Genomic DNA, 27,000 nt, shown 5'->3' with positions numbered 1-27,000 from the left:
TCTGGGACATGTTGGACTCCAAGTCTTGCACTAGTTATGGCTTTGTTCCCTGCAGTGTGACAAACCAGAGGCCTCCCACATTATGTGGACACACAGCGCCTTTTTCAGGAATAAAACCCCGTGGAGTTCAAGGACGGCTCCATCCGAAAGCTGGGTCTCGGTAGACGAAGAGTGGGCTGTGAAACGGAAAGACCTGCTTGTGGCGGGGAGGGCGATCCCCAGCCAGGCGTCTGCGGGCCGGGCTGAGGTGCTGGCTGCCAGGCGGTGCCAGAGACCAAAGGCAGAAGTCAAGGCTTCCAGGCGGAGGCAGCGGCAGCAGGGGTCCTGCCGGGAGTTAGCTGGAGAACAGAATAACTTTGCATAATGAGCGTGGGAGCTATAAAGACTAAACTGTAAAGTGCAGTGCAAATGTGAGCCCTGGTCGCCCCTTGACAGTGTAGCTGAAGCCCTTCGGCTGGCGGGAGACGGCTGAAGTCCGTGGGAAGGGCACGAACTTGCCCAGCTGAACTAGAACTCCGTTCACTCGCACTCGCCCGGGGACAGAGAGTGCAGGCCCAGTCAGGGGGAGCAGAAAGTGGCCTTGTCCTCAGGGTGGCCAGGTCACAGGGGTCTCTCCACGCCCTCACAGCTCTGCGACCTTCCGCGTAGCCGAAAGTCAGAGGGAAATCAGGCCCCGTGCCCTCTCGCAGGACGAGCTCTGCTTGGTTTAATAATTTGAGATTTCTTAGCCATCTCCAGGGAGGGCTCGGGGGTTTGGATGCTATTCCTGTGGGTTTCCGACGTGTTTCTCTCCTCATCAATAAGAGGTCAGGTTTACTCACTGCAGTGAGCTGGAAGTGAAATGCAGGTGCAGCCACATAATATTTCTCTTTAATTACTGCTTATGGGGAGAAAACGAGCATGGAAATTAATTATTCCATATTGTTAGAACAGGATGAACTACTTACTAATTTTAACTGAGGCTCTAATGTAGAGGCTGTTGCTCAACATCTTATTAATTCTGGTAAATATTAACAAACAGCTCCTTCGCCTCCTCCCCCACTAGCCTCTACCCACCCCCACCCCTTCCAGTCCATCCTCCTGGGAGGATGCAGGGGCTTCTTTCTTCCTCCATGGTGCGGTGGTGGGCCTGAGTGCTACAAAGCTCCTTTTCAAGAAGAAAAACTTTTAGATTTTGAGGCTGTATTCTTCTCTCTGCTGTCAGCCAAGGTGCCCCGAGATTCACATAGAAATGCAAGGAAATGCTTTTCCGTTATTTGTGCCCGTTTCCATGCCTGGCACATTTATGATGTCAGTGTACAACTCCCCTCTATCTGCTTTGCCTCCAGTGAAAGGTACACACGGGAGGCCAGCAGCCAGCCAGGGAGATGAGGAGTATACGACAGGAGTATGGAAGACTCCAAAGGCCCTTGGACGGGAGTGCATCTTGCACATGGAGCCCAGACAACAGAGAAGTAGGAGGAAGATGGTTGGGAATGGTCTTAGTATAGTCTCAGCAGAATGGCTATGGTGGGGTTGAAGCATCACCCAGCCCATTGTAGTTGCAAGAAGAAGAGGCAGAGGCTCCCAAGAACCTCTCTGCTGGAAGCTCATGGTGGTCTGGAGCTCTTGAAACTCATGTTCAGGCCAGCTACTGCTACACGGCAAAATAGCCCAAACGTAGTGGCTTAAGACAAGTAACGAGTTTATTACATCTCATGACTGTGTGGGTTGAGATTTAGGGCAGGGCTCAGCTGTGTGATTCTTCTGCTCCAGGTTGGTTTGGCTGCTGCGGCCAAGCTGGCTTTGCACGTGTCTAGCTCCGTGCTGGGAGTGAATGAGGATGAAGGCGGGACTTACCCAGGGCTGTCCTACACAGGGGCCTTCAGAATGAAGTCTCAGGCTGGTTGTATTTCTAATGTGGTGACCCAAGACACTTAGAGAGAGGATCTGAGAGACTTGGGCAGATGACACAAAATTTCTTCTGACCTGGCCTCCATAGCCCCAGAAGGTCACTTCCACTTCATTCCATCAGTCCAGTGGATCACTAAGGCTGCCCTAGATTTAAGAGGATAGACCCTGAAGTCATGGTTAATGTGCTCAGCTCAAAATCCTGCTCAGGGCTCACCAGGTCTCACAGAGGCAGTTTCAGGATGAGAGAAAGTTTCACAGCCTGATGGCCTAGGTTTCTGTGTTGTCCTTTTGCTCAGAGTTTGGAAAACAACTTTTGTGGTTGCATAATGGTTTGAGTGTCCCGAAAAGGCCATGTATTGAAGGTTTGCTCCCCCAGGTCTCATGTAAATGGATGAATCTTACAGCCAGTGAATTAAGGGTGGAGACTTGGTACAATTGTGGTGCCTAGGAGGTGGGCCTCAGGGGAGCCCTAGAAGAGGGCTCTTGTGAGAGGGTTGGGGATAAAGGCCAAGGCAGGCCTGGCTGTTCTCTCTGCTTGTGGCTCGCCATACAATCCTCTGGGCATGGCACATGTGCTCTGCCATGCACCGCACTCACTGGACACCAGGCCAATGGGGTGCTCTGGTCTTGGGCTATAAAGTGAGTTCCTCTAGGCATTCTAGTTAGAGTAACAGAGAAACTCAAAGGCGGATCTCAGTCACCGTCCTCAGTTTCGCTCTCCATGCAATGGAAACCGAAGCTCCTCCCTGGTCAGTTGGATGAAGCACCACATGAGATCACACATGAAATTCCCAGACCAGGGTCTGCCATCCAGAAGCCACTCTTCACGGAGCCCTCGCTGGGAAGGCGATGCTCAGTGAGGAGCGTGGTGTGGACAGGAGGTTGTGTATGTTTATCAGTCTCATCTATGGGCCATGAAAAGCTCCAGTGATGTTATAAAAATATCATAGAGGGGCCAGCGCCATGGCTCACTTGGTTAATCTTCCGCCTGTGGCGCCGGCATCCCATACTGGTGCCGGTTCTAGTCCCGGTTGCTCCTCTTCCAGTCCCGCTCTCTGCTGTAGCCTGGGAGGGCAGTGGAGGATGGCCTGAGTACTTGGGCACCTGCATGGGAGACCAGGAGGAAGCACCTGGCTCCTGGCTTTGGATCAGCGAAGCGCTGGCTGTAGCGGCAATTTGAGGGGGGTGAACCAACGGAAGGAAGACTTTTCTCTCTGTCTCTCTCTCTCACTGTCTAACTCTATCTGTCAAATAAATAAATAAAAAATATAATAGAAAAAGAAAAACCATAAAAAAACCCATGAAGATATATCATGTATAGCAACAGTAGATATCAATTCTTCAAAGCTTATTTTATAAATGCTTTTGTGTACTGAATCCTAATGTGAAAAACAATTGTTTCAAGATGCATTTTTTAAAAATTGTACTCAAGTTCATGGGCAAAAAAAATTTAAAAGCTACTGAGATAACTGTTTCTTTTGCCAACTGTTTAACAATGCTACCATTCAAAAGTATGATCCTGGAGCAGGATTAGGCTGGTGGTTAAGATGTGCACCTGCCACACTGCAGTGCCTGGGTTCCAGTCCTGCACCAGCTCCCGACTCCAGCTTCGTGCTAATGCAGACCCTGCAAGACTGGTGATGGCTCAAGGAATCGAGTTCCTGCCACCTGCGTGGGAGACCCGGATTTGAGTTCCTGGCTCATAGCTGTGGCCTAGCCCAGTGCCTGTTATTGCTGGCTTTGGGGGAGTCAATCAGCGTAGGGCAGTAACCTCTGTCTCTCTCGATAAATACTAATTTTAAAGTGCTATCCTTGTAACGATGGGTGTTTCTGAGAACTCAGGGCTGCTAGACATTGAGAGGCAGCTCGGTCGAGGGCAAAATCCCCTGAAACCCCAGCTTTGGAGATATTTGACTGTGAGAACCAACAAAGCAACGCTACCTGGCAAGCCCAGGATTTGTCCTGGTGTCACTTTTGAATGTCCATATAGTCCTGAAAACTGATTGTGTAGGAAGCAGCATCATAAACCCATAAAACTCCATCATCCTCCCTGTGTGAGTCTCCGAGTGTCTTCAGGGAAATGAATGGTTCTCTCTCTCTGGACTTGGAAGTAGGTACTAAGTTGGATGTGTGCTTGGGGACCAGGTGAGAACAAAAGTCCATCCAAATACTCACTCTGTATCCTGTCTGCCACTGAATCATCTTTGCCTGAGAATGGCTTCCAGCCATGTGGTTCCCAGGGCAGCTGCCTTATGCGACCACCTCTCCTCCCATCGGTGATTGTCTTGGCAATTGATCTGAAATGGCCAACGACAGCTCTCTCCTGGCAGGTTTTATTTTTCAGTTTGGGAGCCAAAGAAAGCTTTTATCAACTCCTTTCTAGTGGTAGAAGCCCATAGAGGGAAAACCTGAGCGCCATCAGTGTTGAAATTTCCCCTGTTGGGGGGAGAGAGCACAGCCAGCATGCAGAGGGAGTCACGGGGACGCGACAGTGGGCCGGGTTGCAGCTCCCGGATGCTCTCCGGCAGGCAGCCCAGCTGCGTTGCCGCCTTGCATGCAACCCAGCTGTTGTGCCTCCCATCCATGAGTCAACACATCATCCCCCAATGCCTTAAGCTCACATGAGATGGGTTTCTAGCTCTGTATCCCGGAGTCTCTGCTAAACGCTCTACAAAGGAGGCAAGTGGAGGGGACAAGAAGGGCTGACTCTGAACATGGCCATTTTTCCCAGGGCCTGCATGGCGCTGTGAGAACAGAGGACGCCCCCTCGGCCTCTGTGTTCCTGCCCAGTAGCTGCAGGGTGCATGCCCCAGAACCAAGTGCAGCATCAGGGAGAGAGGCACCAGCCAGTGCACACACGTGTTTGCCAGCCTGTACACTCTCTCTCAACAGGAACAGGGAGGGCAGCCAGCCCTCCCCTGCCACGTGGCTCCTGCAGGCTCCTCCGTACTTAAATGCCATGATCTCCGGCACGCCAGGGGCTGCCACATCGGGAGGTTTGGATTAAGTGATTTGTCTCCCTCCAGCACAGCTGCTCTCTGGTTCCTGTCTGACAAACGCAGTTCATTAGGGCTGACAAAGACGGATGTCCTTGTTTATGGAAGTCGGGATAAGTACTGTTCTCAGCGAGCCAATGGACCTGGAACTGACGCCAGGTGCACGCCAGGTTGGCTCCCAACACTGCCTCTCAGCCGCAGGCTACGGTGGGACGTGAAGGCCAAGGATGCGCCACCTGCCGAGATCCCACAAGAGCTTCATGGTTGGGGTGCAGTGATGTTTGGCAGCTGACAGCAGCTTCTGGCACCCCCGTCTGAGAGCCAGCCTGGTTTCCGAAGATGGTGACCCTGTGACGCGGTTGCAGGACACCACGGGCCAACAGCCACACATCTGGGCCACTCACTTCCACCACGCAAGCCCCGTGAGCTGCATACACAGGGGGAGGGCTGAGAACCTGGAGTGGTGAGCGTGACGGGAGCAAGATGCCTCCGACACACAGTGCGGACAGAGCCAGAATGCGTCAGTCACAACTCCGCTGAGCATCCTCGGGGGACAGAAGCAGCTGGCTGCTTTCCTGGTCTCTCACCGTGAGCTGCAGACAACAATTGCACAGCTCAAAAAGCCCTGAAATACGAAAGCTGGCTGGGCGGCTGAGAGCCTTACAGCTGTGGCTTTCAAAGTTTCGGATCATTATCCGCAGTGAGAAATGCATTTTTTATCCTAGCCCAGGTGCACACAGGCGAGTTCTCTTCTCTCTCCCTCTCTCTAACACACACACACACACACACACTTCCAACAACTTCACCAAGCAGTATTTACCTTTCCTGACTCAAGTTTATGCTGTTGTTTTCTGCTCAATTTTATACTAAATCCATACGTTGGGCGGTGTTGGCCTCCCGGTTACGACACTAGACGAGATGCTCTCCTCCCATATCGGAGTGCCCTGGCTCCTGACTCCCTCTTCTTTCTAAAGCGGGCCTTGGAAGACACAGGGATGGCTCAAGTGACTGTGGCCCTACCACCCACGTGGGACACCTAGATTGTTTCTGGCTCTCAGCTTTGGCTCAGCCCAGCCTTGGTCATTGCAGGCATTTGGGGGGTGAGCCAGAAGACAGTGTCTCTGTTTCTCTCTGTCTCTCAAATAATTAAGTAATTTAGATATAATAATAATGAGAAAATGCTGATGGTAATCCATCATGTAACTCTCTGCTCTCGGGATGTAACCTTCACTCACCAATGCTGCTGGTTAAAAGTCTACATTAACTGGCCGGTGCAAGGCCTCCTGCGGAGGGGGCGGACAAGGTGGGGCTTACAGAGTGGACAATAGCCAGGCAGCGGGAGAGAGCGCTGCAGGCAGAAAGCAGCTCCTGCAAGTGCATGGAGGGGCTGGGAGAGCCACAGCTGGCGTGGGGGCCGGGCCGCTGAAGGTGCCAGGAGCCCTGGGGGTGAGGGGTGAGAGAGCCGGGGGCTGTCGGCAGTGTGTGTTTGTGGGGGGCGGCTTTGTAAGGCACACTGAAGAGTTTGGATGCTGTGCTGCAGGAGAGAGTGGTGGATCAGACAGGAAGTGAGCATTTTTCATCCCACCCACCTTCCAGATGCAGGTAACCAGCACAGCAGGGGTTCCGTGACTCAGCAGGGACCATGAGTTCAGCCAGAGGCTGGCGAGCTGCACGCCTGTCCCACACTTGCTCCCCGCTGATGTGGGCTGCGTGTGGGTCCCAGCTCCGTGGACGCTGTGTGCTCAGCTCTTCCTCCCACAGGCAGGGCCCCTCCCCCCTTACTCCCTCCCCCCTGCCCCGCCTCCATCCCAAGCGGGGAGGCCCGGATGCTGTCCAGCCGCTCTGCCTGGTCCAGGGTTGACTGAATTCAGAAAGTCTCCCTTCTGCCTCCGGCCAGAGGTGTGTTCTGCAGCCCAGAGCGACAAGTGAGTCCTGGGCTTGTTTTGGTTTCTCTCAGGGCTTAGAAGCCACAGTGGGTGGGGTGGGGGAGTATTTAGGCTTCTTCAACCCTCACACACATGTCAGCGAAGTCCTCTGTGTTCCTGCTGCTCCCAAGGCTAAGGTGACCCCAAGAGTGAGACACGGTGCCTGTCCCATGCAGGTCGCAGAAACTGGGACTTTGATAAGCAGGCTCCTCTTTGAGCTTGCTCAGGCTGGACTGTGGTTCAAGGTCAGTGTTCGGGACTCAAGTGGCTGATCAGAGAGGTCTCACACGGGGGCAAGCCAGGGAATGCATGTGAGCCAGACTCCTGGCCACAGGGGGAGATAGTGCCAGAGAGCACATGCCCACACTGGACCCCTGCGACAACAGTGGCAGGGAGAGCTGCCAGGATGCAAACCAAGGCTACCTGGTTCCTGAACACAAAGGAGCAGCGACACAGAGCTCATTCAGGGGCAGCACAGCCCCAGGGCTGAGAGGGGACAGCTAGGATCGACCTGTGGGTCCCTGAGAGGCTCACACATTAGCTTCAGCACTGAGGTGTGCACAGGCAGGCTGGTGCAGGCCTGGGGGAGGTGCCTGGGCTCCACCAAGCCTGGGAAAGGAACCCCCTCAAAGGCCACAGCTTGAATTCAGAAACAAGCCCAGCCCAGCCCCGCCCACCGGCCCCCAGTTCTGACCTCTGCACGCACCCCCACCCCTGCATTAAAGACTTTCTCCCTTTTCACTCTTTTTTTTTTTTTTTTTTTTTTTTTGGCTTCTGTTTAAAATTAATTCCACAACACTGGATAACCTTCCCCCACAAGGTTGGAGTTAATCAGGCTGAATTTATTAAGATCTTTACAATTAAATGAGCTCATACCAGGAGGAGGAAAGTTACCTTATTAGCCCATTTTAAGAGCCTGAATAATTTCAGCCCCTAACTTTACCGTCCACCCCCAACTACTTCCGCTGCGATTGCTGGTGACATTCGAGGGTGCTGGACCGTGGTGGTCTCCGTGCCTCCCATCCTTGATGGGCTGGGGGCAGTGTGCTCGGGCCAGTGAGCCGTCACAGGGAAGAAGGAAGGCAGCCAAGGACGTGCTGAGTGGCCTGGGTGCCATGAGTTCAGGTTTCTTAGGCGAAGCTTGGGCTCAGAAGGGGGGGCATTGGGAAGCGAGAACTACTCCCCAATAGTTCACCACTGGGGGCCATGGCCAGCCTTGTCTGATCCCTTTCCCCTCCTGTCCTGCTCCCACCCCTCACCATCTCCCATAGCAGCAACCTCTTAGCTGCTTCCTGCAGGGTTAGACACACCTGGACCAGTGGGTGTGGCCCTGCCGTGAACCCCATTCTGACCCCTACCTCCTGTCTGGTTCCTGAGGCTCTGACTTTGATTATCTATCCCGTCCTCTCTCACACTGAAGTCTCAGCTGTCTCTGCTTTGGTCTTGCCAATGATGTTCATCAGAATCCGTAGGCTACAGTGGATTCAGGCTGGTTGTCATGGGGGGCCCGATACCTACCGTGTTTCCGAATATCACTCCCATTCAGCTACCTCATGGATTGGCTCTGTCTGCTTGTTTGAGTCATTACTGCCTGTTCTGGTTGAGCTGTGCCCCCGCCCAAAGAGGTGTCAAAGCCCATCCACCTTTATTTGGGATCTTACCTTACTGGGGAGTAGACTCTTTGCAGATGTAATCAGTCAATGTAGAATGAGGTCACCAGAATGGGTCCTCACCCAACGTGACGGATGCTCTTATAAGAAGAGACAGAGACACACAGGGCACTCCCCGCGCCACAAAGGAGGCAGAGATTGGAGTGATGCATCTAAAGTCACGGCATGCCAACGAATGCAGGCAACACCAGAAACTAAGAGAAAAGGCACGGAATGGACTCTCCCCTAGGGACTACAGAAGGAATGAAGCTTTCCGACACTTTGAGTTTCTCCAGAGCTGAGAATGAATAGGTGTCTGTTGTGTTAAAGCTACGGAAGGGGGCTGGCGCTGTGGCTCACTTGGTTAATCCTCTGCCTGCAGCGCTGGCATCCCCTATGGGCACCGGTTCTGGTCCCGGCTGCTCCTCCTCCGATCAGCTCCTGCTGATGGCCTGGGAAAGCAGTGGAGGTTGGCCTGAGTCCTTGGGCCCCTGAACCCACGTGGGGGACCTGGAGGAGGTTCCTGGCTCCTGGCTTCAGATTGGCCCAGCTCCAGCTGTAGCCACTGTTTGGGGAGTGAACCAGCAGATAAAAGACCTTTCTCTCTCTCTCTCTCTCTCTCTCACTATCTGTAACTCTACCTCTCAAATAAATAAAATATTTTTTTTTAAAAAAGCTGCGTAGAAAGCACACATAGGCCAATATGCCCCACTTGCACCTGGTTTCTGTCACCCATGTCCTGCCATGGTTGAATGCCTTCCCGTAGTCTTCTGCCTGCTCATCCTCTTCCTAGTCCGCTTCTAGTTAGCAGCTCCACCTCGGGGCATTTGCGGGTCTGTGGTTGTGGGGGCTGGGTCCCCACAGTTAACCTTGGGTGCTGCTGCACTTTCCTCTACTGCCGGATGCAGGAAGGGAATCCTCAAATTCCTATGACCACGTCAACAGAGTTCCCCCGTTGTCCCTGTGCACCCACTTCTCCCTGCTTACCTTTGTTCAAAACAGCTGTCGAAAACCCTTGAGCCCTCCCTCATCTGCTGGCCCCCAGTCTACCCTCGCTAATCCCCTGGGTCTTGGGGTCCAAAGGCACAGCTGACGGGCAGATAGGCCAAAGAGTACAGCCCCATACCACAGGATACCAGCCTACACGGACTTTAATGAATGCTGGGGGCAGACACAGCAGGTGCACCCAGAGACCCTCCCTTGATGACCTATGCTTGATTAACCGTTACATGTAACTCACGTTCCTTTCACCCAAAGCCCCGGGATTTATCTACTGCACTCTCCACTCTCCCCTGGCTCATCCTGCAGGATGGAGCCATCGAGACAACGGCTACTGTTAGCTTCGTGTAGGTGCATCTGCTTCCTAATCATGGGAGTGAGATTACCTTGGACACGGGCCCCAGTGACACAGCGATCGGGACATGGTAGAGAAACAATGCGGCCCTTTGTGAGATCTTGTTCTAAAACGATTGATTTATTTATTTGAAAGTCAGAGTCTCTCTCCCACCCCCACACACAGAGACGGAGAGAGAGAGAGAGAGATCTTCCACCTGCTGCTTTACTCCCCAAATGCCTGCAACAGCCACCGCTGAACCAGGCTAAAGCCAGCAGCCCAGAAATCCACCCAGGTCTCTCAAGTACTTGAGCCATCATCAGCTGCCTCCCAGGCAGGAAGCTGGATCAGGAGCAGAGGAGCCGGGACTTGATTCCAGGTACTGAGATGGAATATGGACCTCCCCGGTCCATGCTGTGGCCTGGCCCGCTATGCCACATTGCCTGCCCCTTTTGTGAAATGCTCACCCCACTGGGCCAAACACTGTGTTCTTGGCTCCCATTATAGTTTCGATGAAAAGAATACACAGATCCTATATTTTTCTACTTCCTGGTTTTATTTTTCTCCATAAAGTGTTAGAGATCTGTGCATGTTTCCCAAAGTTCACTGATCTCATCTGGTGCATTTCTTCTGTCTACTATTAGTAGCTTCCCCGCAGGTTAATTCTGCCACTGGGTCCGAGCCACTTCCCCATGACTCTTGGCTGGGCCTTGCATGGTTGCATTTGGTGCCTGTTGTCTTTGAGCTCCCAGATCCCCCAGTCTGTGTTTTGTGCTTTCAGGATATGGACCCTAGAAACACATTCATATGCACCTGCGTATGTAAGTCCTCCTGGGGACTTGGGGCTCTCCTCCTTAGATTTCACTTTGTTACAAAGTAGCTCCTGGACAGCTCTGAAGATGACTCTGGCCTTGGCCCCGATGGGAGTGAGTGAAAGGTGGACAAGCAGGGTCTGAAAGGAGGCCTGGATTTTCAGAAGCAGAGGAAGTCAGGCTGGTGTTCCAGGCAGACAGAATGGCACGAACAAATGGGCTGAATTTCAGATTTCAAAAAATTTCAGGATGTGGCCTGGGGCTCTTGGGAGTATCTGAGCCATTTCAGGGATCCATGAAGTCACAGGGATTTTCATAATAACAGTGAGTGTGTTATCTGCCTTTCCCACCGAGAGACATTTGCCCTGGTGCTGCCGCCGTAAATGGAGAGAGCTTCTTAGCAGGAAATAAGAAGATGGCAATGAACTGCACTGGTGGCCATCGTGTTCCAAACACACCCAGAAGGAGCGCATTGATGCCACTTAACGGTGTTTTTAATAAAGCAGCAAACAGCATTAATCTTATTAGTGCTTGGCTCTCGAGAGCAAGTCTTTTTAATATTCTGTGTGATGAGACGGGAATTACACCAACAGCGCCTCTGCTGCTGCCTGTCAGAGCACAGCGCTCGTCTCAAGGAAAAGTCCTTGTGTGATTCCTGCTGGTGGGAGCTGAACAGGCGCCCTTTCTCAAGGAACAGCCCTGATCGCTTGAAAAAATGAGTGACAGTCAAGCTGTGTGGCCATGCAGACTTGGAGTCTCGTTCAGGTGCTTACCGGAGGTGAGGCAAACTTGCTCATTTCCAGAGAGACCATGGTATTTGTTGCCCGTGATAAAAACCACGTGTTCAAATGAAGATTAGAACTGTGAAGATCTTGCAGTTGCCACAATGAGCCAAACACCTCTCAATATTTAAAGATGAATTTGATGTGATGAGACTCCTGGTGAAATGAACAGAGGCGAAATTTTTAGACTGGGTAATGAAATGTGTCATCATTTGAAAGACCTGCATAGCTCAGTGGATTCATATTTTCCAGAGGCCTAATGTGTGATGTTACAGCATCACGCATGGGTGAAGGGTCTGCTCAGAGTCCACGAGAGGCCGATAATTTTAATGTAACGGAGTTCAAACCTGTTGATTGATGTGGTTCCAGGTTTCACATTGTGTCTAACCTTCAAGAAAGATGATGTTATCAAAGAACACCCATAATTACTTTCCTGTTTCCAACCATATAAACATGGGTATGAATAGATTGAATATTGTGTGTGTGACTTGCATTGTATTCCTATTGGATAGTAATGATATACACTTTGCCTCATCAATAGGTCTATAAAGTTAGCAGTGGTAGAAACTTTGCTTTCTCCAAATCTTGAATCCACCATTCCCCTTGTGCCTAGACCATGTAGTAGGTTTCCAGAGACCCCCTTTTTTAGTTCATAACTGCAAATGAGCTCAAGATGATAATAAAACATTTGTATGAAAAGCAAGTCATCAAGATCTGGATTCTCAAGAAAACAGAACTCCAGTGAGGAACTGTCAGCCAGGGTTGGTGAGTCAGCAGCTGGGGTTACATCTTGGGAGTCAGCATTGAACAGGAGTAGGGAATGATTGTCCAGTGGGAGTTAAACAAGGGACTGGCGTGAGATGGACAGGGAAGGTCTAAGGGGCTGAATTCAGAATGGATGGTGGCCCTCAAAATGTGGTCTCTGTATTGACAGTGTCAATCTCTTTGGAATTTGCTAGAAATTCAGATTTTTGGAATAATTACTGAATCAGAAAGCTTGGCGGTGGAGCCTCACAATCTGCACATTAATAAGGTCTTCGGGTGACTCTGATGCACACTCAGGTTTGAGAGCTGCTGGTGCCAGGGCAGTGAGGAGCTGCTGATGGTCTGTAAGTGAAACAGCGATGCATTGAGGGCGTGGTTGGGGAAGACTCATCCTGAGAAGGCAGTGGGAGCCTGCGTTCCCACCTGGGCTAGTGACCCCACTCACCTGACCCCCATGGACATCAGTCAAGGGTTGGTGAGTATCCGAAGGCACTCAGCACCTTTTCCTAATATATCCCAACAGCACAAGGATGGTTTCCCTAAAATACCTCCAAGCTCTTTAGAACCCGGCACAGATCATCTGCTGGGTCTGCCCCAGAAACTAGAAATGAGGCTGTGCTAAGTTGCAGTGGGGCTGCAGGGACCACCCTAACCCCTGGGTGCCTGGCAGCTCCTGCTTAGTCTCACTGCAGCAGAAACAGGAAGTGAGAACAAGTGTATCCCTGAAAGATATGGGACATTCTGGAATGTGCGCTTGCACACACACGAAGGTCTGGAGGAAAGCCTGAAGTTGGGGTCACCAAGTCAAGAGAAGACCACCCCCTCTTGGTAGGGCATCACTTTTTCCTTCCTTTTCCCTCTGCTCCCGTCCTCCATCCTCCTCCTTCCCTTCCTCCCTTCCTTCTCGCTTCCCCCACTCCCCTCATCCCTGGGACTAATGTTCTCTGAAACACTTAACGTATGCTGGGCACTTTCTCCAGCACTCTACCACCGCTGGCTCGTTGAATCCCTGTAAACACAGATCACATATTTATCATCCACACCAAGACAAGGACCACTGAGAGTGAAAAAGGGAGCAGGGACCACAGAGCAAGCCAGCATGCAGAGTCACCATGATGACAGAGCCAGTTTTTTTTTTTTGTTTTTTTTTTTTTAAAGGATGACTTGTGACTGATTGCTTTTGAGTGGCACTTCTTCATGGCCTACTTTTTTTTTTTAATTTATGTATTTGAAAGTCAGAGTTACACAGAGGGAAGAGGCAGAGAGAGAGAGAGAGAGAGGGGCCTTCCATCCGCTGGTTCACTCCTCAAATGGCTGCAACGGCCGAAGCTGTGCCGATCCAAAGCCAGGATCTAGGGGCTTCTTCCAGGTCTCCCATGCGGCTGCAGGAACCCAAGGACTTGGGCCATCCTCTACTGCTTTCCCAGGCCATAGCAGAGAGCTGGATCAGAAGAGGAGCAACCAGGACTAGAACCGGCGATCATATGGGATGCCAGTGCTTCAGGCCAGGGCATTAACCCACTGAGCCACAGCAGCAGTCCCCGACAGAGCCAGTTTAATATGCCTGTTTTAGAGACGAGGAAGCTGAGGCACAGAACAATGTCTAGTTACTCAAAGTTAAATGGCGCACAGATGCTAGAATCTGGATCCTGACTCAAGTGTTGATCTCTCTCTCTCTTTGATAAAGATTTTAATAATTTATTTGAAAGAGAGAGAGAAAAAGAGATCTTCCATTCACTGGTTCACTCTCCAAATGACTTCACTGGCTGGAGCTGCACCGGGCTGGAGCCTGGAGCTTCTTTCAGGTCTCTCACATGAGTGCAGGAGCCCAGGCACTTGGGCCATCCTCCACTGCTTTCCCAGGTGCATCAGCAGGGAGCTGGATCAGAAGTGGAGCAGCCAGGACATGAATCAGCGCACATATGGAATGGGGCATCACAGGTGGCGGCTTTACCTGCTTGTCCACAACGCTCGTCCCTGAGGTTGATCCTTAATGGTAGACTGTTCTACCTCCCCATCACCCACAGTCTGTGTAAATCAAGAGGAGGCATTTCAGGCAAATGTCAAGGAAGAAGTGTCATGGAGGGGGCCAGATACCCATGTCTGGAATAAGGGGTATGCAGGGGAAGTGGCTGAGAAGGGATTCTTCAGTAATCAGGTGCCAGATTACAAAGAATTCTCCATTCCTTGCTAGGGCACTTGGGAGGCACCTTGGGAGGGCAGTGAGTGAACTGGGCAGGGTTTGAGGCAGGACAGTGGAGAATCCACTGTGGCTGCTGAGACATGATGAGGGAGTGGAACTGGGGAGAGGGGGCAAGAGCAGAAGAAATATGCAGGTGGTAGGATCAGAAGGTTTTATTGACTGCACGGGGGAAGGGAGGGGGTCAAGGGAACAGTGCTCTCAGGTTTGGTGACAGGGCGACAGGTGCCGTCCGTGGGGAAGGGGTTTGTGGAGGGGGAACAAGGTGAGTTTGGCCCGGACAGATTACAGCTGATTTGTAAAGTTAGGCATACTGAAACTGGAATCACCCACAACAAAATTCATCTTTTTTTTGGATGAGCTTTGACAAATGTACACAGCAGTGTGACCTCTGCTGTAATCAAGAGATGCAACACTTTCCTTATCCCTCAGAATTCTCTTCTGCCCCTCCCTAGTCAGTGTCCTAAGCCTACCCAGGACTCCGATCTGATTTCTGTCTGTTGTTTCGATCCTTCCAGAATGGGACATGAAATGAATCATGCTTGCTGAGTGGTGCTTCTTTGGGTAGTCATCCACATAGTTTCCTGTGTCAGTGGTTTGCTCCTTTTATTTGCTGACTAGTGAGTCAATGGATGGAGGTACTACGATTTGTTTATCCATGCATCTGATGAAGGATAGGCTATTTCCAGGTGGTTTTTCTTTTTTTCTGTTGTATAACTAATTATTATAACCACTCATAGCTACATGCTTGCATGTACATATTTTTATTTTGCTGGGTTAAACATCTAGGAGTGGTAGTCATAGATCATGTGGTTAACGTATGTTCAACATTGTAAGAAACCCCCAAACTGTTATCCCCAAGTGGCTGTACTGTTTTGCATTTCCACCTGCAGCAAATGTGAGTCACAGTGGCTCTGCATGCCCTCGGCACTTGCTATTGTTAACATTTGGCTATTCCAGTGGGTGTCGAGTGATGCTCCATTTCAGGTCTCACTGGGATTTCCCTGTGACTAATGAATAATGATACTAAGCTTATTTGCTTTTGTCTTAGTCCATTCTCTCTTGCTACAATGAGATATCCGAGGCTGGGCACTTTATGAGGAAATAAGGTTTATTCAACTCACAGTTCTGGAGGTTCATGGGAACGGAGCCAGCCTGATGTTCAGATGGCGACCTCAGGTGGATAGTATCACACGGTGGGAGCACGTGAGAGAGGCAGAGAGACTGTAGAAGAGCAAGCCGAGAAAGCTGAGCCCCATTCTCATAGTAAGCAGTCCCGGCCCCTGAGCCCTAACCTGCTCCCACAGGATGAGTCTAATTCCTTCTGTGGATGGTGCCCCAAGGACCTAAATCATCTCCTACCAGGCTCCACCTCTTAAGGGTTGCACCTGTTCTAAATACCATCCCATTGGGCACCAGGTCTCCTGCACATGAACCTTTATAGAACAAACTACATCCAAAGTACCTTGTACATGGTGTCTTTGGTGAAATCTGTGTTGCATCTTTCATTCACTCTTTGTTGTGTTGTTTATTTTCATCTGATTGAGTTGTTAGAGCGCTTTACACATTCTGGACCCCTGTCCTTTGTTAGGTAGATGTTTTGCAAATATCTTTACCACCTATGGCTTATCTTTAAATTTTATTAACAGTGCCTTTCTGTTTTAAAGATTTTATTTATTTCTTTGAGAAGTAGAGTTATAGAGCGAGAGGGAGAGACAGAGAGAAAGGTCTTCTATCTGCTGATTCATTCTCCAAATGACCAGAGCTGAGCTGATCCAAAACCAGGAGCTAGGAGCTTCTTCTGGGTCTCCCACATGGGTGCAGGGGCCCAGGCAACTGGGCCATCATCTTCTACTGCTTTCCCAGGTTGTAGCAGAGAGCTGGGTGGGAAGAGGACCAGCCAGGACGCCAACTGGCACCCATATTAGGATATTGGCGCCACAGATGGAACGCTTAACATACCATGCCACACACAGTGCCAACCCCTAACAGTGCTTTTTTTTTTTTTTTTTTGACAGGCAGAGTGGACAGTGAGAGAGAGAGAGAGAGACAGAGAGAAAGGTCTTCCTTTTCCGTTGGTTTACTCCTCAATGACTGCTGCAGCCGGCGCACTATGCTAATCCGAAGCCAGGAACCATGTGCTTCTCCTGGTCTCCCATGCGGGTGCATGGCCCAAGCACTCAGGCCATAGCAGAGAGCTGGACTGGAAGAAGAGCAACTGGGACTAGAACCGGTGCCCATATGGGATGCCGGTGCCGCAGGTGGAGGATTAACCTAGTGCGCCACGGCACCAGCCCTGTGTTTTAAGAAATCTTTATCCCAAAGTCACAAAGATTTTTAAATTATGTTTTCTTCTTGAAATTGAGAGTGTTAAGTTTTAACTTTATTTTAACAATCTATTTCAATTAAATTTTGCTTTTGGTATAACTTAGGAGTTGAAATTATTTTTCATAGGGATGTTCAATATTTCCAGTATTATTTGTTCATCCTTGGCATCTTCCCTGGAAAGCAGTGAGCTGTGCATGTGTGTGTCTCTTTGTAGATTTTCTACTTTTTGATCCATGGATATGCATGTCTCTCTCTGTGTCAGTATACACTTTCTTGATTACTAGAATTTTACAGTAAGTCTTAAAATCAGGTAGTGTGTTTCCCCCAACAATGTTCTGTTTTAAAAGTTGTCTTGGCTATTCTATGTACTTTTCCAAATAAATTTAATATGAAATTTTATTAAATTTTACCAAAAGTCCCTCTGAGATCAATTTGGGGGAAAAGTCAACCTGTTAACAACACAATGTTATTTATCCATGAAAATGGTATGTCTTTACATTTATTTAGGCTTTCTTTATTTTCTCTCAGCAAAGACATAAAGGCTTTAGTGTGGTCTACAATTAACCTTGCTAAATTCACTACTAATTCAGTGAACTTTTTTGTAGACTTTTAAGACTTTCTATACAGACAATGATGTCACCTGCGAATAAGGAGTTCTAATGCCATCTTTCCAGTCTAGATGCCTTTTATTTCTCTTTCTTGTCTTCTGTCCTGTTAGGACTTTCAGTATTATACTGAGTAGGAATGATGACAGAGGAGTCTTGATTTATTCCCAATATTTGAGGGAAAGCATTTGGTCTTTCATCATTGGGCACGTGAATTTAATTGTATATTTTTCTATAAATGTCTTTTTTTAATTTTCAGATTGTAAAAGTTTCTATTCTAACAGGCTAATCCTCCACCTTGTGGTGCCGGCACACCGGGTTCTAGTCCGGTTGGGGTGCTGGATTCTAACAGGTTGCCCCTCTTCCAGGCCAGCTCTCTGCTATGGCCTGGGAAGGCAGTGGAGGATGGCCCAAGTGCTTGGGCCCTGCACCCGCATGGGAGACCAGGAGAAGCACCTGGCTCCTGGCTTCGGATCAGCGCGATGTGCCGGCCGCAGCGGCCATTGGAGGGTGAACCAATGGCAAAAAGGAAGACCTTTCTCTCTGTCTCTCTCACTATCCACTCTGCCTCTCAAAAAAAAAAAAAAAAAGTTTCTATTCCGAGATTGTGGAGAATCTGAAAATATATGGATCTTGAGTTTTGCCAAATTCTTTTTCAGCATTAATTGGGCTAATCATATGCCTTTTTTTTTTTCATTCTGTTGTTATATCGTTTTGAATTCTGGGGATAATCTTCACTCGATTGTATACTATTGTTCTCTTAACGTATGCTGATTCAGTTTGTTAATATTTTGTTGAAGATTTTTGCTCCATGTGTGTGAAGGACACATGTGGCTTTCTTAGCATTCTCTGACTTGGGTATTAGGGTAGTGCTGGCCTCATAACATGAACTAGAAGCTCTTCCCTTCTATTTTCTGGAAGAGCATTAAGGTCGTGTTTTCTGGTTCTGTTATTTAGGCTGTTTATACGCTTATGGATTTTCTGTCTAAATGTTCTATTGATTACAGAGGGTGATAAATCTCCAACTGTAGCTGTGAATCTGTCTATTCTCCTTAGAGTTCTATCAGTTTTTGCTTTCTTTCCTTTTGAAGTTCTGTTGTTAAGTGTATACACATTAAGGATTGCTATTTTTCATTATGTAGTGTCTTTATCTTGGGAAATATTTTTTGCTCTAAAGTGTACTTTGTTTCTTATGTACATAACCATTCCAGCTTTCTTCTGATTGGTTTTCATGTGGTACAGGTTTTCTCCATCTTCCTTTTAATCTATCTATGATTTTATATATAAAGCACTTTTTGTAGATAGTACAGAATTGGGTCTTGCCTTTTATTAATCAAATCTGACATTATGGTTTTTAAATTGGGTTGTTCAGGCCATTTAATTTAATGTTGTTGGACTTAATATATATATATTTCAATATTCAACTTTCAAATTGTTTTTCTTTTTTCTCTTGCTTATTTTTTCAAAGATTTATTTATTTATTTTAAAGTCAGAATTACAGAGAGGCAGAGAGAGAGAGAGAGAGAGAGAGAGAGTGAGTCTTCCATTCACTGGTTCATTCCCCAAATAGCTGCAATGGCTGGAGCTGGGCCGATCTGAAGCCAAGAACCAGGAGCTTCTTCCAGGTCTCCCACGTGGGTGCAGAGCCCCAAGGACTTGGGCCATCTTCTACTGCTTTCCCAGGCCATAGCAGAGAGCTGGATTGGAAGTGGAACAGCCAGGACTCGAACTGGTGCCCATATAGATGCTGGCACTGCAGGTGGCAGCTTTACCCACTATGCCACAGTGCCAGCCCCTTCTCTTGCTTTTAAAAACACTTGATTTCATTTAAAAAATCATCCACTTAAATTTTCACTTGGGCCAAGAAACAAACCTGAGGGACATCTGGGATGAGAAGCAGGAGACAAAGAGTGGTTGTTGCCTGGGTGATATTTCACCTCCTAGGCAGCTCTGTCTTCAGAGAGCAGGTTTGACTCAGGTCTACCCTTCATACAATCAATAACCCTTTGTAAAGATTGGGGAAAGCTTCAAAGGCTGTGAGCTAACAGACAAGGAGGACAATGCAGGGCTGCAAACATCAACACAGATGTTGCTAGCCTTCCTTTCAGAGCACCACAAGCTTTGAATGCCTCCAAGGTGATCAGCTGTTGTCCTGTGTCTGGTATTGGGTGGGGGAGTTCCAGCGGCTTTTCCCACTTCTTGTCTACCTTCAGTCTCAGGTGGACCTAGGGGACCACCCCCTGGGACTCAGGAATGGGGTTTTATTGGCAGTTTGCTCTTCCTCTCTGTGGCAGCCCAACTTCCCTCTGTGTGGCGAGGCAGGGCCCTCTCCTCTCCCAGTAGGCGGATGCTTTTGTGCAAAGTCTTTAGGCTGAGAGGGTTTCCTGCCGCTTCACCCTGGGCGTGAGGTTTTTGCTTCTGCCTCTCCCAGAAGCAGGTGGTTTGACGTCCATCTCTCCCCCAGTAGCCCAATAGTCCTGGACAAGGAGAGCTTTCTGTCCCCCTCACAGGGACTTAGGCTTTTGCTTTGGGGCAGAAATAAGAGGGGCTTTGTGCCTGCGATCCAGTTGCAGCTGATCATGCATGCCTGTGCCAGCGGCAAAAGCCACCTGGTCTCCTACCCGACTTCTGGTCTTTCTTTTGAGCGCATGGCTAGACCCCAGGAAAAGAGTTTGCAAGTGTGTGCAACTTCTTCCCTCGCATCTGGGGCTTTTAATTTTCTCTATGGTCTTGGTATGCCAAGGTCAACCTCTAAGAATGCGTCACAATCTTAGCTGGTTCCTTCTTTCTTCCTTTGATGGTGGCCACATCTTTTTCCCATGATTTGTCAAGAGTGAGACATTTCTTGTGACACATGGCTCTTCAGAGGGGTTTGCCACTCTTCAAAATTCAGTTCACTCGGCTGCCTTGTGAGCTCTGACAGAGAAAGTTCTGATTCTTAGCTGGTCTGGCTCTTTTCTCATGGTGAGGATGGGGATGACATTTCTGGGGGGTGGAAATCTCTGTATCCGAAGTGGAAGTGGAACTCCTTAAGCACGTTTAATTTGAAGTGATTTGGGGATATTTAAGGGAACACACATAGGAGACGGTTGAAGACATGGGTTTGGAAAGCAAGAAGGAGGTTGGAACTTGGTTCAGTGTATTCAGTGTTGCATAATGAGCTACCCCAAAACACAATAGGCTTAAAGTGTTTGCTTCATGCATGGAGTTGCAATTTAGACAGTTGGGTGAGAAAGACTTGGCTGTGCTCCATGTAGTGTCAGCTAGGTGGGCTCCACTGGGACCCACTCCCGTAGGGCTCGCTTCCTCAGAGCTGGTGAGCTGGCACCGGCTGGGGTCTGAGGGCTGGGAGGGGTTGCAGCTCCTTTCCGGAGTGTGTACCCTTCCTCGGAGCGTCGCGATGGTTCCACGGGCAAACATCCCAAGGGAGTCCTGTGGACGTTGCCGTGTCTTGGATGACCTACCCCTGGCAGTCACATCAGAACCCACACTGCAGGGTTCACGGCAGGAGGGAACACAGCCCCCGTCCCTGAGCGGGAAGAATGCCAGGGTCAGATTCACAAAGCACGTGTGCTGTTGGAGACACTGGTGGACTGCTTTTTTTTTTTTTTTCAGAAAGCACACTAAGATTTAGAAGCAGACGAACAAGGACTGGACATCGGCTGTTGGAAAATCCACTGGGAGACCTTAAACTAATCTTTGGCTTCTGTGGGAGAAAGGCAGGGCTGGAACGGAATAGATCCCAAGGCCATCAGTTCTCTGCTTTCATAAAGGTAATTTTGAACCCCGAGACGGAAAGAAACTGGGAGAAGGTGCTGAGCACATTGATACCAGAGGCTTGGTTCATCTCTCTGGCCTTGTTTTCCTTATCTGTAAAATGGGAATAATAGTTCCTACTTAAAATTTTCATAGCATCCAATGAGGTAAGTCACACTGAAGGTCTTAGCCTAGTGCCTGGTGTGCTGTACATGTTCAATGTGTATTATGCAAATATAATAATATGTAGTAGCAGTGGAAGTTTGACCTAAGAGGGCTGTGAGAAATCAGTGCTGGCTAGGACAGGAGCTTCTAAATATAGTTTCTCAATTTTGGGTTTTGAATAAAAATAAATGAGCCCATATTTCTTATGGAAGAAAACTTAGCATGTTGTGAGCATCTTCTGTTTCACACTTGCTGTTCCTCCTCTCACTGAGAGCTAGACAACCCAGATACAAACAAACAAGTGCTCAGGGGGCGGTTCCTGCAGCCAGGAAGTGATGGAGCAGGAATTGCTGCAGACCCACGCTCTGGCTGTCCTTGGAAGACCTCTTTCCTAAGCTGGGGAGGACCTGCTGGGGAGAACAAAGGCAGAACACCCCCTGCTGGCTTCCCCTCGAGATTCCCACCTGCCCCTAGCGATTTTTTTTTTTTTTTGATGCTTCAGGTTTGCAGCCCCAACAGAGAAATGCAAGAGTTTTTCCAAGTTATCACTTGTATTAAAAATGATCAAAGAATCCCACATGGTTAATGAGATTCTTTGGAGAGACAATTACCAAGGCTTTGAAAGCTGAGAATAATTCATCAGTGCTAACGATGAAAGCGGAATCTGCCTTACAAAAAGTTTACTGCTCAACCTTCACACGTTGGACTCTGCCCTCTTTCTTTACTTGCCATGAGATTTCTTTTTTTTTTAATTTTGAGAGGCAGAGGGACAGATGACAGACAGATAAAGCCCTTCCCTCTGCTGGTTCACATCCCAAAGGCCTGGGCCAGAGCTGGGAACTGGGACTTCGGTCCAGGTCTCCCACCTGGGTAGCAGAAGCACAAGCACTTGAGCCATCACTGCTGCCTCCCGGGGTCTGACTGGCAGGAAGCTGGAGTCAGGTGCTCTGGGAGAGGATGCTGGCATCCCAGGCGACAGCTTAACCTTCCAGCCAATGCCCGTCTTTGAGCGAGAAATGGTTACCTGAGGCATGGGGCAGACAGGCTTTGCGATTTCCTGAAAGGGTTCGGTTTTTCTAGAAAGCATGAAGAATGAAGTCTGAATTCTGTCACAGTGCTTGGGACATCGATCACTCACTCTGTGCGTGTGCTTCTGTCTCGTCCTCTGCAAGTGTCCCATGGGTGCAGGGAGCAGCACTGGGCAGGGCACGAGGCTCGAGCTCAGGAGACCTGGGTGGGAATCCTAGCTGGGCCAGTAAGCCCTTCAGAGCCCCAGAGTGCCGGCCTCTGACCAGCCCTCTGCAGTGGTTGTGTTAACAAACGGTGTGCGCTGGGCGTGCTGTGCAGAGGTACCCCAGAGAGTGGGGCCTTCGGTGGAGAGAGGCAGGCAGCAACAAAGAGACGGAAGCTAACAGACGCTGACTCCATGCCCCCTTGGCAGTCTCTGCCCTTCCTTATGCTCTTGGCACTTTGCATTGTCATGGGGCTGAGCGTCCAGGAGATGTGTCAACCCACAGCTTGCAGGGCCGGCAGACTGGGGAAGTTTCTGAGGGCTGGCAGTGGGTGTCCTGGCCGTGGCACCATCTCTAGTGGGTGAGGGGTTTGTGGAAGCCCTGGCCATAGGGATGTGGGAGCTGCATGTGAATACAGTGCCCCCCCCATATCTGTGGTTTTGCCTTCCACAGCTTCACCTACCCACAGCCAACTGTGGTCTGAGAATACAAAGTGGAATAATTACAGAAATAAACCAGTCACAGGTTTTGAATGGCACACCACTCTGAGTGAGGTGATGTAGTCGTCACCATCGTGCTCCGGTCTGCCAGGATGTGCATCACCCCTCTGCCCAGTGTATCCACGCTGTGTGCATTACCCGCCCGCCAGTCACATGGTAGCTGTTTCCATTACTGGTTCACTGTCGGGATCACAGTGCTTGTGCTCAACCCCAATTGCCCTTATGATGGCTGCAAAGCACAGGGGTGGTAGTGATGCTGACAACCTGGACGTCCCAAAGAGAAGCCAGAAAGTGCCTCCTTTCAGTGAGAAGATCAAGGTTCTCAACTTGCTACAGAAACCATGGGAAATGCTATAGGAGGCTCAGTGCTGTCTGTAGTTTCAGGCATCCACGGTTGGGTGGTGGTGGTGGTGGGGCATCTTGGAAAGTATCCTCCATGGGGAGCAGGGGATGTCTGTACATACCATCCAAGGCTCTGGCCCCACTGCAAGCCAGCCATGGACCTAGGCTTCTGTTTGCATGGGGCAGGCTGGGATGCCCAGGCTCAAGGGCCATATCAAGGTGCTCACTAGAGTCAAGCCCTGGATTAGCAACCTACCTGCTGTGTGATCCTAGGAGCCCATCTGCACATCTGTAAATTAGATTTAACCACAAAACCCCAGCAGCAGCTTTGGCCTGGGCATTTGGGATGTGCACCAGCAGGTGGGAGTGTTCTGTCTGCCTGTCTGTTTGTCCCTCTGCCTCTTAGAATTAAAAATCTCATAGCAAGTAAAGAAAGGGGGTGTCCCATGTCAGAGTACCGGTCCTGGTCTCAGATATTCTGCTTCAGATCCAGCTCCCTGCTCGTCCACCTGGGAGGGCAGCAGAGGATATCCAGGGGCCTGGGCCCCTGCCACCCATGTGGGAGACCAGGATGCATTTCCTGGTCCTGGCTTCGGCCTGGCCCAGCCCTGGCTGTCATGGAGCCAGTGTTGTGATGCAGAGGGCTGAGCAGCACCCTGCTGGCTGCTCCACTTCCAGTCCATCTCTGTGCTAATGGTCTGGAAGGCAGCAGAAGATATCCCATGTCTTTGGGCCCCTGCACCTGCATGGGAGACATGGATGGAGTTCCTGGCTCCTGGCTTTGGCCTTGCAGCCATTTGGGGAGTGGACTGACAGATATAAGGTCTGTCTCTCTCTCTCTCTCTCTGCCTGTAGGCATTGGGTAGGAGTTCTTCTCGTAGACCCCATGGGTAGGAGGTTCCTGGCTCCAAGGAGCCAAAGAGTTGGGAGCGGAACCACACCTGTCCAGCTCCCCCTCTGGCTGCCCTCTCTGCTCCCTCCCGTGCATCAGCCTCCTTCTCCCTCTCCCTGACAGCTGCTTTCTCTGCTCCCAAGGCCACAAGGAAGAGCTTAGGTCTCTAACTGCTGGGCTGAATTCTGCTTCATCTAAGGGGTGGTCACATAACCCAGGCTGGGTGGCTCCCAGATCCCTAGGGAAGAAGTCTAACTCCAGGGCCCAGTCCTGAGCTAACCCTGCTTGCCAGAGCAGGGGACATGGGAAAGGGCCATAGCTGGGACGGGCTGAATCAGGGGCTCATCATCGATGGCCAAGGTGACAATGTGGGCTCACATTGAACAGCCCCATGCGCCAGGGACTCATGGGCAGAGTGAGGTCCTCTGTACCAGGGTCATGGTCCCGACGCCCAGTGAGCGACAGGACATCCTTCGGTCTGGACGGGGTTTTCTGCCCTACAAGGCACGTTCAGTGTGACCATTACACTTCCACACTCCGATATGGGACGTCAGCATCACGAGTGTTGGCTTAACTCATTGCACCACAACGCTGGCTTCTGCACTGATTTTTAATCCTGTAATTTCCCCACAAACCTTTTAAAGTACCCTTGTATATTAAACTGAATGTGAGTCCATCCTGTCTGGCTCCAATCCACCTGCCAGTGTTTGCTGCAGCCTCACTGCCTGACTTACTTGTAACTTTCTCTGACAAGGAGAAACCTGCTCGACCCTAGGATACCTATAGTAGAGTTTCCACATTGCTAACAGAGTGCCCCTCTGAGAAACTAATTTACCAACAAGAGCACAGTCCTTAGGCACAGTTCTTTATGTCTTCAACCTCACAGTTTTTAGCCAATACATAGTTTTCCAAAATTTCCCAAGACTGCTCCCTGCCCCACCCCCTCCAGCTGGGTATGTCATGCATTTGTAACACACATTTGTTCCAGGCTGTGTTCTATTCTGGGATGCCCTGGTATTCTGGTCTGGTTTTTGGAATCTGACCTTGTGGCCATTTAGGAAGTGAACCAGTAGATGCAAGAGATCTCTCTCTCTTTCTCTTTCTTCCCTCTCTCTTCCTCTCCCTCTCCTTCTCCCTCTTCCTCCCTCCCTCCCTCTCTCTTTGTAACTCTGCCTTTCAAATGAATTAATAAATTCTTAAATTAATAAATAAAATCTGTATTCAGTACAGGTCATCTGGTGTGATGTGGAGCCCTAGGTGTTGACATATACAGAGTTATGCACCTGCCACCGTAGTTTCAGATAGAAAAGTTGGTTTCTTGTCCATATTTGAACTTTCCTTAAGGAGATTCAGATTGTATGTGCTCCTCTGTGTCTGGTTTCTTTCATTTAGTGTCTCTACAGCTCATCTAGGCTGAAGCTCGTCCAGTTTCTTCCTCAGAGTTTTCTATGGCATGCTGTTGTTTGAATCTGTCACTATGTATCCGTCCAGTTTCCAATTCGGGGCTGCTAAGAAAAACGCTGCGCTGAACATTGTTGCCTGTTGCTGGTGAACATATGCAGTTAGGACTGTTGTGTTGCTGAGCTCACGTGGTTACTGTTCTGTTTCTAGGGGTTTTCCATTCTGGGTGAATTCTCTCTCTTTTTTTTTTTAAAGCCTGTTTTGTATTTATCCAGCTTTCTAAGTATTTATAGAGGGAGAGATTTCTGTGTTAATTTCGTCCGTCAGCTTCTACAGCCATTTGTGTCCCTTTAATCAGGGCGGCAATTTTCTAATATAGATGTGCTATTGTCTCCATTTAGCCAATTAATTAAGCAGTTGTGAGTCTGCAAAGGGGACTCCCTTGGCCCAGATCCTTCCTAGTGAGTGAGGATGGAGCCCGGCTGCTCCCCCATACTCAGGGTCTCTGCACACTTCCAGGCTGTGAAACCCTGCTCAGCTCTGCCCCAGGGCTGTGAACTCAATGCAAACACGTCCCCGCCATGTCTTGTAAGCACAGCACCCTGGGACATGGCCCCCAGGGCTGGGACTCACAGGCCAGCAGCAGGCCCTGGGCTGCAGACTCAGCACCGCGGGACTGCGGTCTGCCTCCGTGTGGTTCTCATGGCTATGGCATTTCCCACAGTGGCTGGGGGTCGGAAAGGAGAGGAAGGAGTGGGAGAGGCAGGAGAGGGAGAGGAAGGAGAGGGAGAGGAAACGGGGAAACAGCAAGAAGGAGGAGACCCTGGGCTCTCATCCCAGTACCAGCTGCTATTCCACACCGGCTCGTGGGTGCCCCAGCCCAAGGGGCCCAAGAATCTGAGTTCCCTCCATCACCACATCCCTGTGTCCTTGCACCTGCCACTCTGTAATACGTTGAAATCTTTGTGGGCAAATAGCAGCTCCAGGATCGCGTCCTGGGTTGTGTACCCTCGGGGTGCGTGGCAGACCGTAAGTAGGCAGTGATGACGTCAGGCTGCACGATCATTGCAAGGCGGGGACACCTTGCCGACATTTGAGCCCCTCCAGGATCAGAGAGCTGTGTCCTCTTGTGGGTCCAAGACTTTAGGTGAGCGGGCACTAGGTTAAAGCTGGGGTGGGGGAGAAATATGATGTGTGTCTGCCCCTCTGTCTCTCTCTTTTTTTTTTTTATTAAACTTTTATTTAATGAATATAAATTTCCAAAATATAGCTTATGGGTTACAATGGCTTCCCCCCTCCCATAACTTCCCTCCCGCCCGCAACCCTCCCCTTTCCCACTCCCTTTCCCCTTCCATTCATGTAAAGATTCATTTTCAATTCTCTTTGTATACAGAAGATCAGTTTAGTGTATATTAGGTAAAGAT

The sequence above is a fragment of the Lepus europaeus genome, chromosome 18, assembly GCF_033115175.1.
Source record: "Lepus europaeus isolate LE1 chromosome 18, mLepTim1.pri, whole genome shotgun sequence".
Taxonomy (NCBI): Eukaryota; Metazoa; Chordata; class Mammalia; order Lagomorpha; family Leporidae; genus Lepus; species Lepus europaeus.
This window is presented reverse-complemented; position numbering follows the sequence as displayed.